General features: G+C 35.7%; 5 non-coding genes across 5 annotated transcripts; all 5 read left to right on the top strand.

The window, feature by feature from the left end:
- The first annotated feature begins 748 nt into the window (after positions 1-748).
- Positions 749-841, top strand: TRNAI-UAU (transfer RNA isoleucine (anticodon UAU)). The gene is given in 2 exon segments: positions 749-786; positions 806-841. It is a non-coding gene; the product is annotated as a tRNA-Ile (tRNA).
- A 4,426-nt stretch (positions 842-5,267) lies between these two features.
- TRNAI-UAU (transfer RNA isoleucine (anticodon UAU)) lies at positions 5,268-5,360 on the top strand. Its single transcript is given in 2 exon segments — positions 5,268-5,305; positions 5,325-5,360. It is a non-coding gene; the product is annotated as a tRNA-Ile (tRNA).
- An 819-nt stretch (positions 5,361-6,179) lies between these two features.
- On the top strand, positions 6,180-6,272 carry TRNAI-UAU (transfer RNA isoleucine (anticodon UAU)). The gene is given in 2 exon segments: positions 6,180-6,217; positions 6,237-6,272. It is a non-coding gene; the product is annotated as a tRNA-Ile (tRNA).
- Positions 6,273-7,977: 1,705 nt separating this feature from the next.
- Positions 7,978-8,070, top strand: TRNAI-UAU (transfer RNA isoleucine (anticodon UAU)). The gene is given in 2 exon segments: positions 7,978-8,015; positions 8,035-8,070. It is a non-coding gene; the product is annotated as a tRNA-Ile (tRNA).
- A 4,423-nt stretch (positions 8,071-12,493) lies between these two features.
- On the top strand, positions 12,494-12,586 carry TRNAI-UAU (transfer RNA isoleucine (anticodon UAU)). Its single transcript is given in 2 exon segments — positions 12,494-12,531; positions 12,551-12,586. It is a non-coding gene; the product is annotated as a tRNA-Ile (tRNA).
- The last annotated feature ends 1,368 nt before the right edge of the window (positions 12,587-13,954 follow it).

Here is a 13,954-nt window from a genome sequence, read left to right on the forward strand (position 1 = left end):
AATATTTAATATGATATTACAAAGGATGGAAGAAAGAAAGAAAAAACACAAACATGATTGTGCATTTAAGTTGTCAGCACACATCTGCTTTGGTTCAAATGCACTGCATATCTTCCTTCAGTCAGCCAACAAAACAGCAATGGAAAAGATTAACATACTGGTGGTAAAGCAGTTGCATCAAATTTATTTTCTGCAATATAGCATGATAATCCATACTGACAGCTCTGGATAGTACCAGCACATTTCTTGCTGGACTTGGTAATGCAAAGAACACAGTAAACAGCTTCACTTTTTTCAAAAATAAATAATTGACTATTAAAAACCTATCAGTCTTAAATAAGGACATCAGTAAGCACCACTGGCATAATGGATAAGGCACTGTACTCCTAAGCCAGTGGTTGTGGGTTTAAGTCCCGTCTAAGTTGGAAGTCATTACAGCAAGTGTCTCATCACTAGAGTTGATATTTTATCCTTGCTTCAACTGTAAAACAGTCTTGCAGTGTTTAGCTTGTAAAAAATGACCACAGAAGCTAAAATATGACATTAATTATGATAACATTGTTGTTGTTGTTGTTTTTTAAACCTTTTCTATCACTGTGGACAGCTTATTCAAGTGCCATCTGGCATGCATGTTCCTTTGTTGCTCATCATTCATCACCAAAAATGATTTTCTTTTTCAATTCTTATGACTGTACTGATTGTATTGATTAAAATCCACATCTAGCATAACCAATTAACGCTGCAAAGTGCTCCAGTGGCGCAATTGGTCAGCGCGCGGTACTTATAATACAGTATCTGTTGAGCAATGCCGAGGTTGTGAGTTCAAGCCTCACCTGGAGCATCTTTGTATTCTGTTTTTTTTCCTTTTCTTATGTCATTAGTCATTGATTATAAACTGCTACCTTAATATTTAATATGATATTACAAAGGATGGAAGAAAGAAAAAACACAAACATGATTGTGCATTTAAGTTGTCAGCACACATCTGCTTTGGTTCAAATGCACTGCATATCTTCCTTCAGTCAGCCAACAAAACAGCAATGGAAAAGATTAACATACTGTTGGTAAAGCAGTTGCATCAAATTGATTTTCTGCAATATAGCATGATAATCCATACTGACAGCTCTGGATAGTACCAGCACATTTCTTGCTGGACTTGGTAATGCAAAGAACACAGTAAACAGCTTCACTTTTTTTCAAAAATAAATAATTGACTATTAAAAACCTATCAGTCTTAAATAATTACATCAGTAAGCACCACTGGCATAATGGATAAGGCACTGTTCTCCTAAGCCAGTGGTTGTGGGTTTAAGTCCCGTCTGAGTTGGAAGTCATTACAGCAAGTGTCTCATCACTAGAGTTGATATTTTATCTTTGCTTCAACTGTAAAACAGTCTTGCAGTGTTTAGCTTGTAAAAAATGACCACATAAGCTAAAATATGACATTTATTATGATAACATTGTTGTTGTTGTTTTTTAAACCTTTTCTATCACCGTGGACAGCTTATTCAAGTGCCATCTGGCATGCATGTTCCTTTGTTGCTCATCATTCATCACTGAAAATGATTTTCTTTTTCAATTCTTATGAATGTACTGATTGTATTGAATAAAATCCACATCTAGCATAACCAATTAATGCTGCAAAATGCTCCAGCGGCGCAATTGGTCAGCGCGCGAAACTTATAAGACAGTATCTGTTGAGCAATGCCGAGGTTGTGAGTTCAAGCCTCACTTGGAGCATCTTTGTGTACTGTTTTTTTTTTCCTTTTCTTATGTCATTAGTCATTGATTATAAACTGCTACCTTAATATTTAATATGATATTACAAAGGATGGAAGAAAGAAAGAAAAAACACAAACATGATTGTGCATTTAAGTTGTCAGCACACATCTGCTTTGGTTCAAATGCACTGCATATCTTCCTTCAGTCAGCCAACAAAACAGCAATGGAAAAGATTAACATACTGTTGGTAAAGCAGTTGCATCAAATTGATTTTCTGCAATATAGCATGATAATCCATACTGACAGCTCTGGATAGTACCAGCACATTTCTTGCTGGACTTGGTAATGCAAAGAACACAGTAAACAGCTTCAATTTTTTTTTCTCAAAAATAAATAATTGACTATTAAAACCCTATCAGTCTTAAATAAGGACATCAGTAAGCACCACTGGCATAATGAATAAGGCACTGTTCTCCTAAGCCAGTGGTTGTGGGTTTAAGTCCCGTCTGAGTTGGAAGTCATTACAGCAAGTGTCTCATCACTAGAGTTTATATTTTATCCTTGCTTCAACTGTAAAACAGTCCTGCAGTGTTTAGCTTGTAAAAAATGACCACAGAAGCTAAAATATGACATTAATTATGATAACATTGTTGTTGTTGTTTTTTAAACCTTTTCTATCACAGTGGACAGCTTATTCAAGTGCCATCTGGCATGCATGTCCCTTTGTTGCTCATCATTCATCACCATAAATGATTTTCTTTTTCAATTCTTATGAATGTACTGATTGTATTGAATAAAATCCACATCTAGCATAACCAATTAATGCTGCTAAGTGCTCCAGTGGCGCAATTGGTCAGCGCGTGGTACTTATAAGACAGTATCTGTTGAGAAACGCCGAGGTTGTGAGTTCATGCCTCACCTGGAGCAGCTTTGTATAATGTTTTTTTTCCCTTTTTTATGTCATTAGTCATTGATTATAAACTGCTACCTTAATATTTAATATGATATTACAAAGGATGGAAGAAAGAAAGAAAACACACAAACATGATTGTGCATTTAAGTTGTCAGCACACATCTGCTTTGGTACAAATGCACTGCATATCTTCCTTCAGTCAGCCAACAAAACAGCAATGGAAAAGATTAACATACTGTTGGTAAAGCAGTTGCATCAAATTGATTTTCTGCAATATAGCATGATAATCCATACTGACAGCTCTGGATAGTACCAGCACATTTCTTGCTGGACTTGGTAATGCAAAGAACACAGTAAACAGCTTCACTTTTTTCAAAAATAAATAATTGACTATTAAAAACCTATCAGTCTTAAATAAGGACATCAGTAAGCACCACTGGCATAATGGATAAGGCACTGTTCTCCTAAGCCAGTGGTTGTGGGTTTAAGTCCCGTCTGAGTTGGAAGTCATTACAGCAAGTGTCTCATCACTAGAGTTGATATTTTATCCTTGCTTCAACTGTAAAACAGTCTTGCAGTGTTTAGCTTGTAAAAAATGACCACAGAAGCTAAAATATGACATTTATTATGATAACATTGTTGTTGTTGTTTTTTAAACCTTTTCTATCACCGTGGACAGCTTATTCAAGTGCCATCTGGCATGCATGTTCCTTTGTTGCTCATCATTCATCACCAAAAATGATTTTCTTTTTCAATTCTTATGAATGTACTGATTGTATTGAATAAAATCCACATCTAGCATAACCAATTAATGCTGCAAAGTGCTCCAGTGGCGCAATTGGTCAGCGCGCAAAACTTATAAGACAGTATCTGTTGAGCAATGCCAAGGTTGTGAGGTCAAGCCTCACCTGGAGCATCTTTGTATACTATTTTTTTTTCCTTTTCTTATGTCATTAGTCATTGATTATAAACTGCTACCTTAATATTTAATATGATATTACAAAGGATGGAAGAAAGAAAGAAAAAACACAAACATGATTGTGCATTTAAGTTGTCAGCACACATCTGCTTTGGTTCAAATGCACTGCATATCTTCCTTCAGTCAGCCAACAAAACAGCAATTTAAAAGATTAACATACTGTTGGTAAAGCAGTTGCATCAAATTGATTTTCTGCAATATAGCATGATAATCCATACTGACAGCTCTGGATAGTACCAGCACATTTCTTGCTGGACTTGGTAATGCAAAGAACACAGTAAACAGCTTCACTATTATTCAAAAATAAATAATTGACTATTAAAAACCTAACAGTCTTAAATAAGGACATCAGTGAGCACCACTGGCATAATGGATAAGGCACTGTTCTCCTAAGCCAGTGGTTGTGGGTTTAAGTCCTGTCTGAGTTGGAAGTCAATACAGCAAGTGTCTCATCAGTAGAGTTGATATTTTATCCTTGCTTCAACTGTAAAACAGTCTTGCAGTGTTTAGCTTGTAAAAAGTGATCACAGAAGCTAAAATATGACATTAATTATGATAACATTGTTGTTGTTGTTTTTTAAACCTTTTCTATCACCGTGGACAGCTTATTCAAGTGCCATCTGGCATGCATGTTCCTTTGTTGCTCATCATTCATCACCAAAAATGATTTTCTTTTTCAATTCTTATGACTGTACTGATTGTATTGAATAAAATCCACATCTAGCATAACCAATTAATGCTGCAAAGAGCTCCAGTGGCGCAATTGGTCAGCGCGCGGTATTTATAAGACAGAATCTGTTGAGCAATGCAGAGGTTGTGAGTTCAAGCCTCACCTGGAGCATCTTTGTATACTGTTTTTTTTTCCTTTTCTTATGTCATTAGTCATTGATTATAAACTGCTTCCTTAATATTTAATATGATATTACAAAGGATGGAATAAAGAAAGAAAAAACACAAACATGATTGTGCATTTAAGTTGTCAGCACACATCTGCTTTGGTTCAAATGCACTGCATATCTTCCTTCAGTCAGCCAACAAAACAGCAATTTAAAAGATTAACATACTGTTGGTAAAGCAGTTGCATCAAATTGATTTTCTGCAATATAGCATGATAATCCATACTGACAGCTCTGGATAGTACCAGCACATTTCTTGCTGGACTTGGTAATGCAAAGAACACAGTAAACAGCTTCACTTTTTCCTCAAAAATAAATAATTGACTATTAAAAACCTATCAGTCTTAAATAAGGACATCAGTAAGCACCACTGGCATAATGGATAAGGCACTGTTCTCCTAAGCCAGTGCTTGTGGGTTTAAGTCCCGTCTGAGTTGGAAGTCATTACAGCAAGTGTCTCATCACTAGAGTTGATATTTTATCCTTGCTTCAACTGTAAAACAGTCTTGCAGTGTTTAGCTTGCAAAAAATGACCACAGAAGCTAAAATATGACATTAATTATGATAACATTGTTGTTGTTGTTTTTTAAACCTTTTCTATCACCGTGGACAGCTTATTCAAGTGCCATCTGGCATGCATGTTCCTTTGTTGCTCATCATTTATCACCAAAAATTATTTTCTTTTTCAATTCTTATGACTGTACTGATTGTATTGAATAAAATCCACATCTAGCAAAACCAACTAATGCTGCAAAGTGCTCCAGTGGTGCAATTGGTCAGCGCGCGGTACTTATAAGACAGTATATGTTGAGCAATGCCGAGGTTGTGAGTTCAAGCCTCACCTGGAGCATCTTTGTATACTGTTTTTTTTTTCCTTTTCTTATGTCATTAGTCATTGATTATAAACTGCTTCCTTAATATTTAATATGATATTACAAAGGATGGAAGAAAGAAAGAAATAACACAAACATGATTGTGCATTTAAGTTGTCAGCACACATCTGCTTTGGTTCAAATGCACTGCATATCTTCCTTCAGTCAGCCAACAAAACAGCAATTTAAAAGATTAACATACTGTTGGTAAAGCAGTTGCATCAAATTGATTTTCTGCAATATAGCATGATAATCCATACTGACAGCTCTGGATAGTACCAGCACATTTCTTGCTGGACTTGGTAATGCAAAGAACACAGTAAACAGCTTCACTTTTTCCTCAAAAATAAATAATTGACTATTAAAAACCTATCAGTCTTAAATAAGGACATCAGTAAGCACCACTGGCATAATGGATAAGGCACTGTTCTCCTAAGCCAGTGCTTGTGGGTTTAAGTCCCGTCTGAGTTGGAAGTCATTACAGCAAGTGTCTCATCACTAGAGTTGATATTTTATCCTTGCTTCAACTGTAAAACAGTCTTGCAGTGTTTAGCTTGCAAAAAATGACCACAGAAGCTAAAATATGACATTAATTATGATAACATTGTTGTTGTTGTTGTTGTTTTTTAAACCTTTTCTATCACCGTGGACAGCTTATTCAAGTGCCATCTGGCATGCATGTTCCTTTGTTGCTCATCATTCATCACCAAAAATTATTTTCTTTTTCAATTCTTATGACTGTACTGATTGTATTGAATAAAATCCACATCTAGCAAAACCAACTAATGCTGCAAAGTGCTCCAGTGGTGCAATTGGTCAGCGCGCGGTACTTATAAGACAGTATATGTTGAGCAATGCCGAGGATGTGAGTTCAAGCCTCACCTGGAGCATCTTTGTATACTGTTTTTTTTTTCCTTTTCTTATGTCATTAGTCATTGATTATAAACTGCTTCCTTAATATTTAATATGATATTACAAAGGATGGAAGAAAGAAAGAAATAACACAAACATGATTGTGCATTTAAGTTGTCAGCACACATCTGCTTTGGTTCAAATGCACTGCATATCTTCCTTCAGTCAGCCAACAAAACAGCAATGGAAAAGATTAACATACTGGTGGTAAAGCAGTTGCATCATATTGATTTTCTGCAATATAGTATGATAATCCATACTGACAGCTCTGGATAGTACCAGCACATCAGCACATTTCTTGCTGGACTTGGTAATGCAAAGAACACAGTAAACAGCTTCACTTTTTCCTCAAAAATAAATAATTGACTATTAAAAACCTGACAGTCTTAAATAAGAACATCAGTAAGCACCACTTGCATAATGGATAAGTCACTGCCCTCCTAAGCCAGGGGGTCCAAGTCCCCTATGGGGTGGAATTCATTACAGCAAGTATCTCATCACTAGAGTTGATATTTTATCCTTGCTTCAACTGTAAAACAGTCTTGCAGTGTTTAGCTTGCAAAAAATGACCACAGAAGCTAAAATATGACATTTATTATGATAACATTGTTGTTGTTTTTTTTAAACCTTTTCTATCACCGTGGACAGCTTATTCAAGTGCCATCTGGCATGCATGTTCCTTTGTTTCTCATCATTCATCTCCAAAAATGATTTTCTTTTTCAATTCTTATGACTGTACTGATTGTATCACATCTAGCATAACAAATCAATGCTGCAAAGTGCTCCAGCGGTGCAATTGGTCCGCGCATGGTACTTATAAGATAGTATCTGTAGAGCAATACTGAGGTTTTGAGTTCAAGCCTCGCCTGGACCATGTTTGTCTACTGTTTTTTTTCCTTTTCTTATGTCATTAGTCATTGATTATAAACTGCTACCTTAATATTTAATATGATATTACAAAGGATGGAAGAAAGAAAGAAAAAACACAAACATGATTGTGCATTTAAGTTGTCAGCACACATCTGCTTTGGTTCAAATGCACTGCATATCTTCCTTCAGTCAGCCAGCCAACAAAACATCAAAGGAAAAGATTAACATACTGTTGGTAAAGCAGTTGCATCAAATTGATTTTCTGCAATATAGCATGATAATCCATACTGACAGCTCTGGATAGTACCAGCACATTTCTTGCTGTACTTGGTAATGCAAAGAACACAGTAAACAGCTTCACTTTTTCCTCAAAAATAAATAATTGACTATTAAAAACCTAACAGTCTTAAATAAGAACATCAGTAAGCACCACTGGCATAATGGATAAGTCACTGCCCTCCTAAGCCAGGGGGTCCAAGTCCCATTTGGGGTGGAAGTCATTACAGCAAGTGTCTCATCACTAGAGTTAATATTTTATCCTTGCTTCAACTGTAAAACAGTCTTGCAGTGTTTAGCTTGTAAAAAATGACCACAGAAGCTAAAAAATGACATTTATTATGATAGCATTGTTGTTGTTTTTTTATAAACCTTTTCTATCACCGTGGACAGCTTATTCAAGTGCCATCTGGCATGCACGTTCGTTTGTTGCTCATCATTCATCACCAAAAATGATTTTATTTTTCAATTCTTATGACTGTACTGATTGTATTGAATAAAATCCACATTTAGCATAACCAACTGTTTCTGCTAAGTGCTCCAGTGGCGCAATTGGTCAGCGCACGGTATTTATAAGACAATATCTGTTGAGCAATGCCGAGGTTGTGAGTTCAAGCCTCACCTGGAGCAGCTTTGTATAATGTTTTTTTTTCCTTTTTTTATGTCATTAGTCATTGATTATAAACTGCTACCTTAATATTTAATATGCTATTACAAAGGATGGAAGAAAGAAAGAAAACACACATACATGATTGTGCATTTAAGTTGTCAGCACACATCTGCTTTGGTTCAAATGCACTGCATATCTTCCTTCAGTCAGCCAACAAAACAGCAATGGAAAAGATTAACATACTGCTGGTAAAGCAGTTGCATCAAATTGATTTTCTGCAATATAGCATGATAATCCATACTGACAGCTCTGGATAGTACCAGCACATTTCTTGCTGGACTTGGCAATGCAAAGAACACAGTAAACAGCTTCACTTTTTTTCAAAAATAAATAATTGACTATTAAAAACCTATCAGTCTTAAATAAGGACATCAGTAAGCACCACTGGCATAATGGATAAGGCACTGTTCTCCTAAGCCAGTGGTTGTGGGTTTAAGTCCCGTCTGAGTTGGAAGTCATTACAGCAAGTGTCTCATCACTAGAGTTGATATTTTATCCTTGCTTCAACTGTAAAACAGTCTTGCAGTGTTTAGCTTGTAAAAAATGACCACAGAAGCTAAAATATGACATTTATTATGATAACATTGTTGTTGTTGTTTTTTAAACCTTTTCTATCACCGTGGACAGCTTATTCAAGTGCCATCTGGCATGCATGTCCCTTTGTTGCTCATCATTCATCACCATAAATGATTTTCTGTTTCAATTCTTATGAATGTACTGATTGTATTGAATAAAATCCACATCTAGCATAACCAATTAATGCTGCAAAGTGCTCCAGTGGCGCAATTGGTCAGCGCGCGAAACTTATAAGACAGTATCTGTTGAGCAATGCCAAGGTTGTGAGGTCAAGCCTCACCTGGAGCATCTTTGTATAATGTTTTTTTTTCCTTTTCTTATGTCATTAGTCATTGATTATAAACTGCTACCTTAATATTTAATATGATATTACAAAGGATGGAAGAAAGAAAGAAAAAACACAAACATGATTGTGCATTTAAGTTGTCAGCACACATCTGCTTTGGTTCAAATGCACTGCATATCTTCCTTCAGTCAGCCAACAAAACAGCAATGGAAAAGATTAACATACTGTTGGTAAAGCAGTTGCATCAAATTGATTTTCTGCAATATAGCATGATAATCCATACTGACAGCTCTGGATAGCACCAGCACATTTCTTGCTGGACTTGGTAATGCAAAGAACACAGTAAACAGCTTCACATTTTTTCAAAAATAAATAATTGACTATTAAAAACCTATCAGTCTTAAATAAGAACATCAGTAAGCACCACTGGCATAATGGATAAGTCACTGCCCTCCTAAGACAGGGGGTCCAAGTTCCATATGGGGTGGAAGTCATTACAGCAAGTGTCTCATCACTAGAATTGATATTTTATCCTTGCTTCGAATGTAAAACAGTCTTGCAGTGTTTAGCTTGCAAAAAATGACCACAGAAGCTAAAAAATGACATTTATTATGATAACATTGTTGTTGTTTTTTTTAAACATTTTCTATCACCGTGGACATCTTATTTAAGTACCATCTGGCATGCATGTTCCTTTGTTGCTCATCATTCATCACCAAAAATGATTTTCTTTTTCAATTCTTATGACTGTACTGATTGCATTGAATAAAATCCACATCTAGCATAACCAATCAATGTTGCAAAGTGCTCCAGTGGTGCAGTAGGTCAGCACGCTGGTACTTATAAGACAGTATCTGTTGAGCAATGCCAAGGTTGTGAGTTCAAGCCTCACCTGGAGCATCTTTGTATACTGTTTTTTTTCCTTTTCTTATGTCATTAGTCATTGATTATAAACTTGTAGCCTTAATATTTAATATGATATTACAAAGGATGGAAGAAAGAAAGAAAACACACAAACATGATTGTGCATTTAAGTTGTCAGCACACATCTGCTTTGATTCAAATGCACTGCATATCTTCCTTCAGTTAGCCAACAAAACAGCAATGGAAAAGAATAACATACTGTTGGTAAAGCAGTTGCATCAAATTGATTTTCTGCAATATAGCATGATAATCCATACTGACAGCTCTGGATAGTACCAGCACATTTCTTGCTGGACTTGGTAATGCAAAGAACACAGTAAACAGCTTCAATTTTTTTTCAAAAATAAATAATTGACTATTAAAACCCTATCAGTCTTAAATAAGGACATCAGTAAGCACCACTGGCATAATGAATAAGGCACTGTTCTCCTAAGCCAGTGGTTGTGGGTTTAAGTCCCGTCTGAGTTGGAAGTCATTACAGCAAGTGTCTCATCAGTGGAGTTGATATTTTATCCTTGCTTCAACTGTAAAACAGTCTTGCAGTGTTTAGCTTGTAAAAAATGACCACAGAAGCTAAAATATGACATTTATTATGATAACATTGTTGTTGTTGTTTTTTAAACCTTTTCTATCACCGTGGACAGCTTATTCAAGTGCCATCTGGCATGCATGTTCCTTTGTTGCTCATCATTCATCACCAAAAATGATTTTCTTTTTCAATTCTTATGAATGTACTGATTGTATTGAATAAAATCCACATCTAGCATAACCAATTAATGCTGCAAAGTGCTCCAGTGGAGCAATTGGTCAGCGCGCAAAACTTATAATACAGTATCTGTTGAGCAATGCCAAGCTTGTGAGGTCAAGCCTCACCTGGAGCATCTTTGTATACTATTTTTTTTTCCTTTTCTTATGTCATTAGTCATTGATTATAAACTGCTACCTTAATATTTAATATGATATTACAAAGGATGGAAGAAAGAAAGAAAAAACACAAACATGATTGTGCTTTTAAGTTGTCAGCACACATCTGCTTTGGTTCAAATGCACTGCATATCTTCCTTCAGTCAGCCAACAAAACAGCAATGGAAAAGATTAACATACTGTTGGCAAAGCAGTTGCATCAAATTGATTTTCTGCAATATAGCATGATAATCCATACTGACAGCTCTGGATAGTACCAGCACATTTCTTGCTGGACTTGGTAATGCAAAGAACACAGTAAACAGCTTCACTTTTTTTCAAAAATAAATAATTGACTATTAAAAACCTATCAGTCTTAAATAAGGACATCAGTAAGCACCACTGGCATAATGGATAAGGCACTGTTCTCCTAAGCCAGTGGTTGTGGGTTTAAGTCCCGTCTGAGTTGGAAGTCATTACAGCAAGTGTCTCATCACTAGAGTTGATATTTTATCCTTGCTTCAACTGTAAAACAGTCTTGCAGTGTTTAGCTTGTAAAAAATGACCACAGAAGCTAAAATATGACATTTATTATGATAACATTGTTGTTGTTGTTTTTTAAACCTTTTCTATCACCGTGGACAGCTTATTCAAGTGCCATCTGGCATGCATGTTCCTTTGTTGCTCATCATTCATCACCAAAAATGATTTTCTTTTTCAATTCTTATGAATGTACTGATTGTATTGAATAAAATCCACATCTAGCATAACCAATTAATGCTGCAAAGTGCTCCAGTGGCGCAATTGGTCAGCGTGCGAAACTTATAAGACAGTATCTGTTGATCAATGCCAAGGTTGTGAGGTCAAGCCTCACCTGGAGCATCTTTGTATACTATTTTTTTTCCTTTTCTTATGTCATTAGTCATTGATTATAAACTGCTACCTTAATATTTAATATGATATTACAAAGGATGGAAGAAAGAAAGAAAAAACACAAACATGATTGTGCATTTAAGTTGTCAGCACACATCTGCTTTGGTTCAAATGCACTGCATATCTTCCTTCAGTCAGCCAACAAAACAGCAATGGAAAAGATTAACATACTGGTGGTAAAGCAGTTGCATCAAATTGATTTTCTGCAATATAGCATGATAATCCATACTGACAGCTCTGGATAGTACCAGCACATTTCTTGCTGGACTTGGTAATGCAAAGAACACAGTAAACAGCTTCACTTTTTTCAAAAATAAATAATTGACTATTAAAAACCTATCAGTCTTAAATAAGGACATCAGTAAGCACCACTGGCATAATGGATAAGGCACTGTACTCCTAAGCCAGTGGTTGTGGGTTTAAGTCCCGTCTAAGTTGGAAGTCATTACAGCAAGTGTCTCATCACTAGAGTTGATATTTTATCCTTGCTTCAACTGTAAAACAGTCTTGCAGTGTTTAGCTTGTAAAAAATGACCACAGAAGCTAAAATATGACATTAATTATGATAACATTGTTGTTGTTGTTGTTTTTTAAACCTTTTCTATCACTGTGGACAGCTTATTCAAGTGCCATCTGGCATGCATGTTCCTTTGTTGCTCATCATTCATCACCAAAAATGATTTTCTTTTTCAATTCTTATGACTGTACTGATTGTATTGATTAAAATCCACATCTAGCATAACCAATTAACGCTGCAAAGTGCTCCAGTGGCGCAATTGGTCAGCGCGCGGTACTTATAATACAGTATCTGTTGAGCAATGCCGAGGTTGTGAGTTCAAGCCTCACCTGGAGCATCTTTGTATTCTGTTTTTTTTCCTTTTCTTATGTCATTAGTCATTGATTATAAACTGCTACCTTAATATTTAATATGATATTACAAAGGATGGAAGAAAGAAAAAACACAAACATGATTGTGCATTTAAGTTGTCAGCACACATCTGCTTTGGTTCAAATGCACTGCATATCTTCCTTCAGTCAGCCAACAAAACAGCAATGGAAAAGATTAACATACTGTTGGTAAAGCAGTTGCATCAAATTGATTTTCTGCAATATAGCATGATAATCCATACTGACAGCTCTGGATAGTACCAGCACATTTCTTGCTGGACTTGGTAATGCAAAGAACACAGTAAACAGCTTCACTTTTTTTCAAAAATAAATAATTGACTATTAAAAACCTATCAGTCTTAAATAATTACATCAGTAAGCACCACTGGCATAATGGATAAGGCACTGTTCTCCTAAGCCAGTGGTTGTGGGTTTAAGTCCCGTCTGAGTTGGAAGTCATTACAGCAAGTGTCTCATCACTAGAGTTGATATTTTATCTTTGCTTCAACTGTAAAACAGTCTTGCAGTGTTTAGCTTGTAAAAAATGACCACATAAGCTAAAATATGACATTTATTATGATAACATTGTTGTTGTTGTTTTTTAAACCTTTTCTATCACCGTGGACAGCTTATTCAAGTGCCATCTGGCATGCATGTTCCTTTGTTGCTCATCATTCATCACTGAAAATGATTTTCTTTTTCAATTCTTATGAATGTACTGATTGTATTGAATAAAATCCACATCTAGCATAACCAATTAATGCTGCAAAATGCTCCAGCGGCGCAATTGGTCAGCGCGCGAAACTTATAAGACAGTATCTGTTGAGCAATGCCGAGGTTGTGAGTTCAAGCCTCACTTGGAGCATCTTTGTGTACTGTTTTTTTTTTCCTTTTCTTATGTCATTAGTCATTGATTATAAACTGCTACCTTAATATTTAATATGATATTACAAAGGATGGAAGAAAGAAAGAAAAAACACAAACATGATTGTGCATTTAAGTTGTCAGCACACATCTGCTTTGGTTCAAATGCACTGCATATCTTCCTTCAGTCAGCCAACAAAACAGCAATGGAAAAGATTAACATACTGTTGGTAAAGCAGTTGCATCAAATTGATTTTCTGCAATATAGCATGATAATCCATACTGACAGCTCTGGATAGTACCAGCACATTTCTTGCTGGACTTGGTAATGCAAAGAACACAGTAAACAGCTTCAATTTTTTTTTCTCAAAAATAAATAATTGACTATTAAAACCCTATCAGTCTTAAATAAGGACATCAGTAAGCACCACTGGCATAATGAATAAGGCACTGTTCTCCTAAGCCAGTGG

The sequence above is a fragment of the Pseudophryne corroboree genome, unplaced genomic scaffold (assembly GCF_028390025.1).
Source record: "Pseudophryne corroboree isolate aPseCor3 unplaced genomic scaffold, aPseCor3.hap2 scaffold_1126, whole genome shotgun sequence".
Classification (NCBI taxonomy): Eukaryota; Metazoa; Chordata; class Amphibia; order Anura; family Myobatrachidae; genus Pseudophryne; species Pseudophryne corroboree.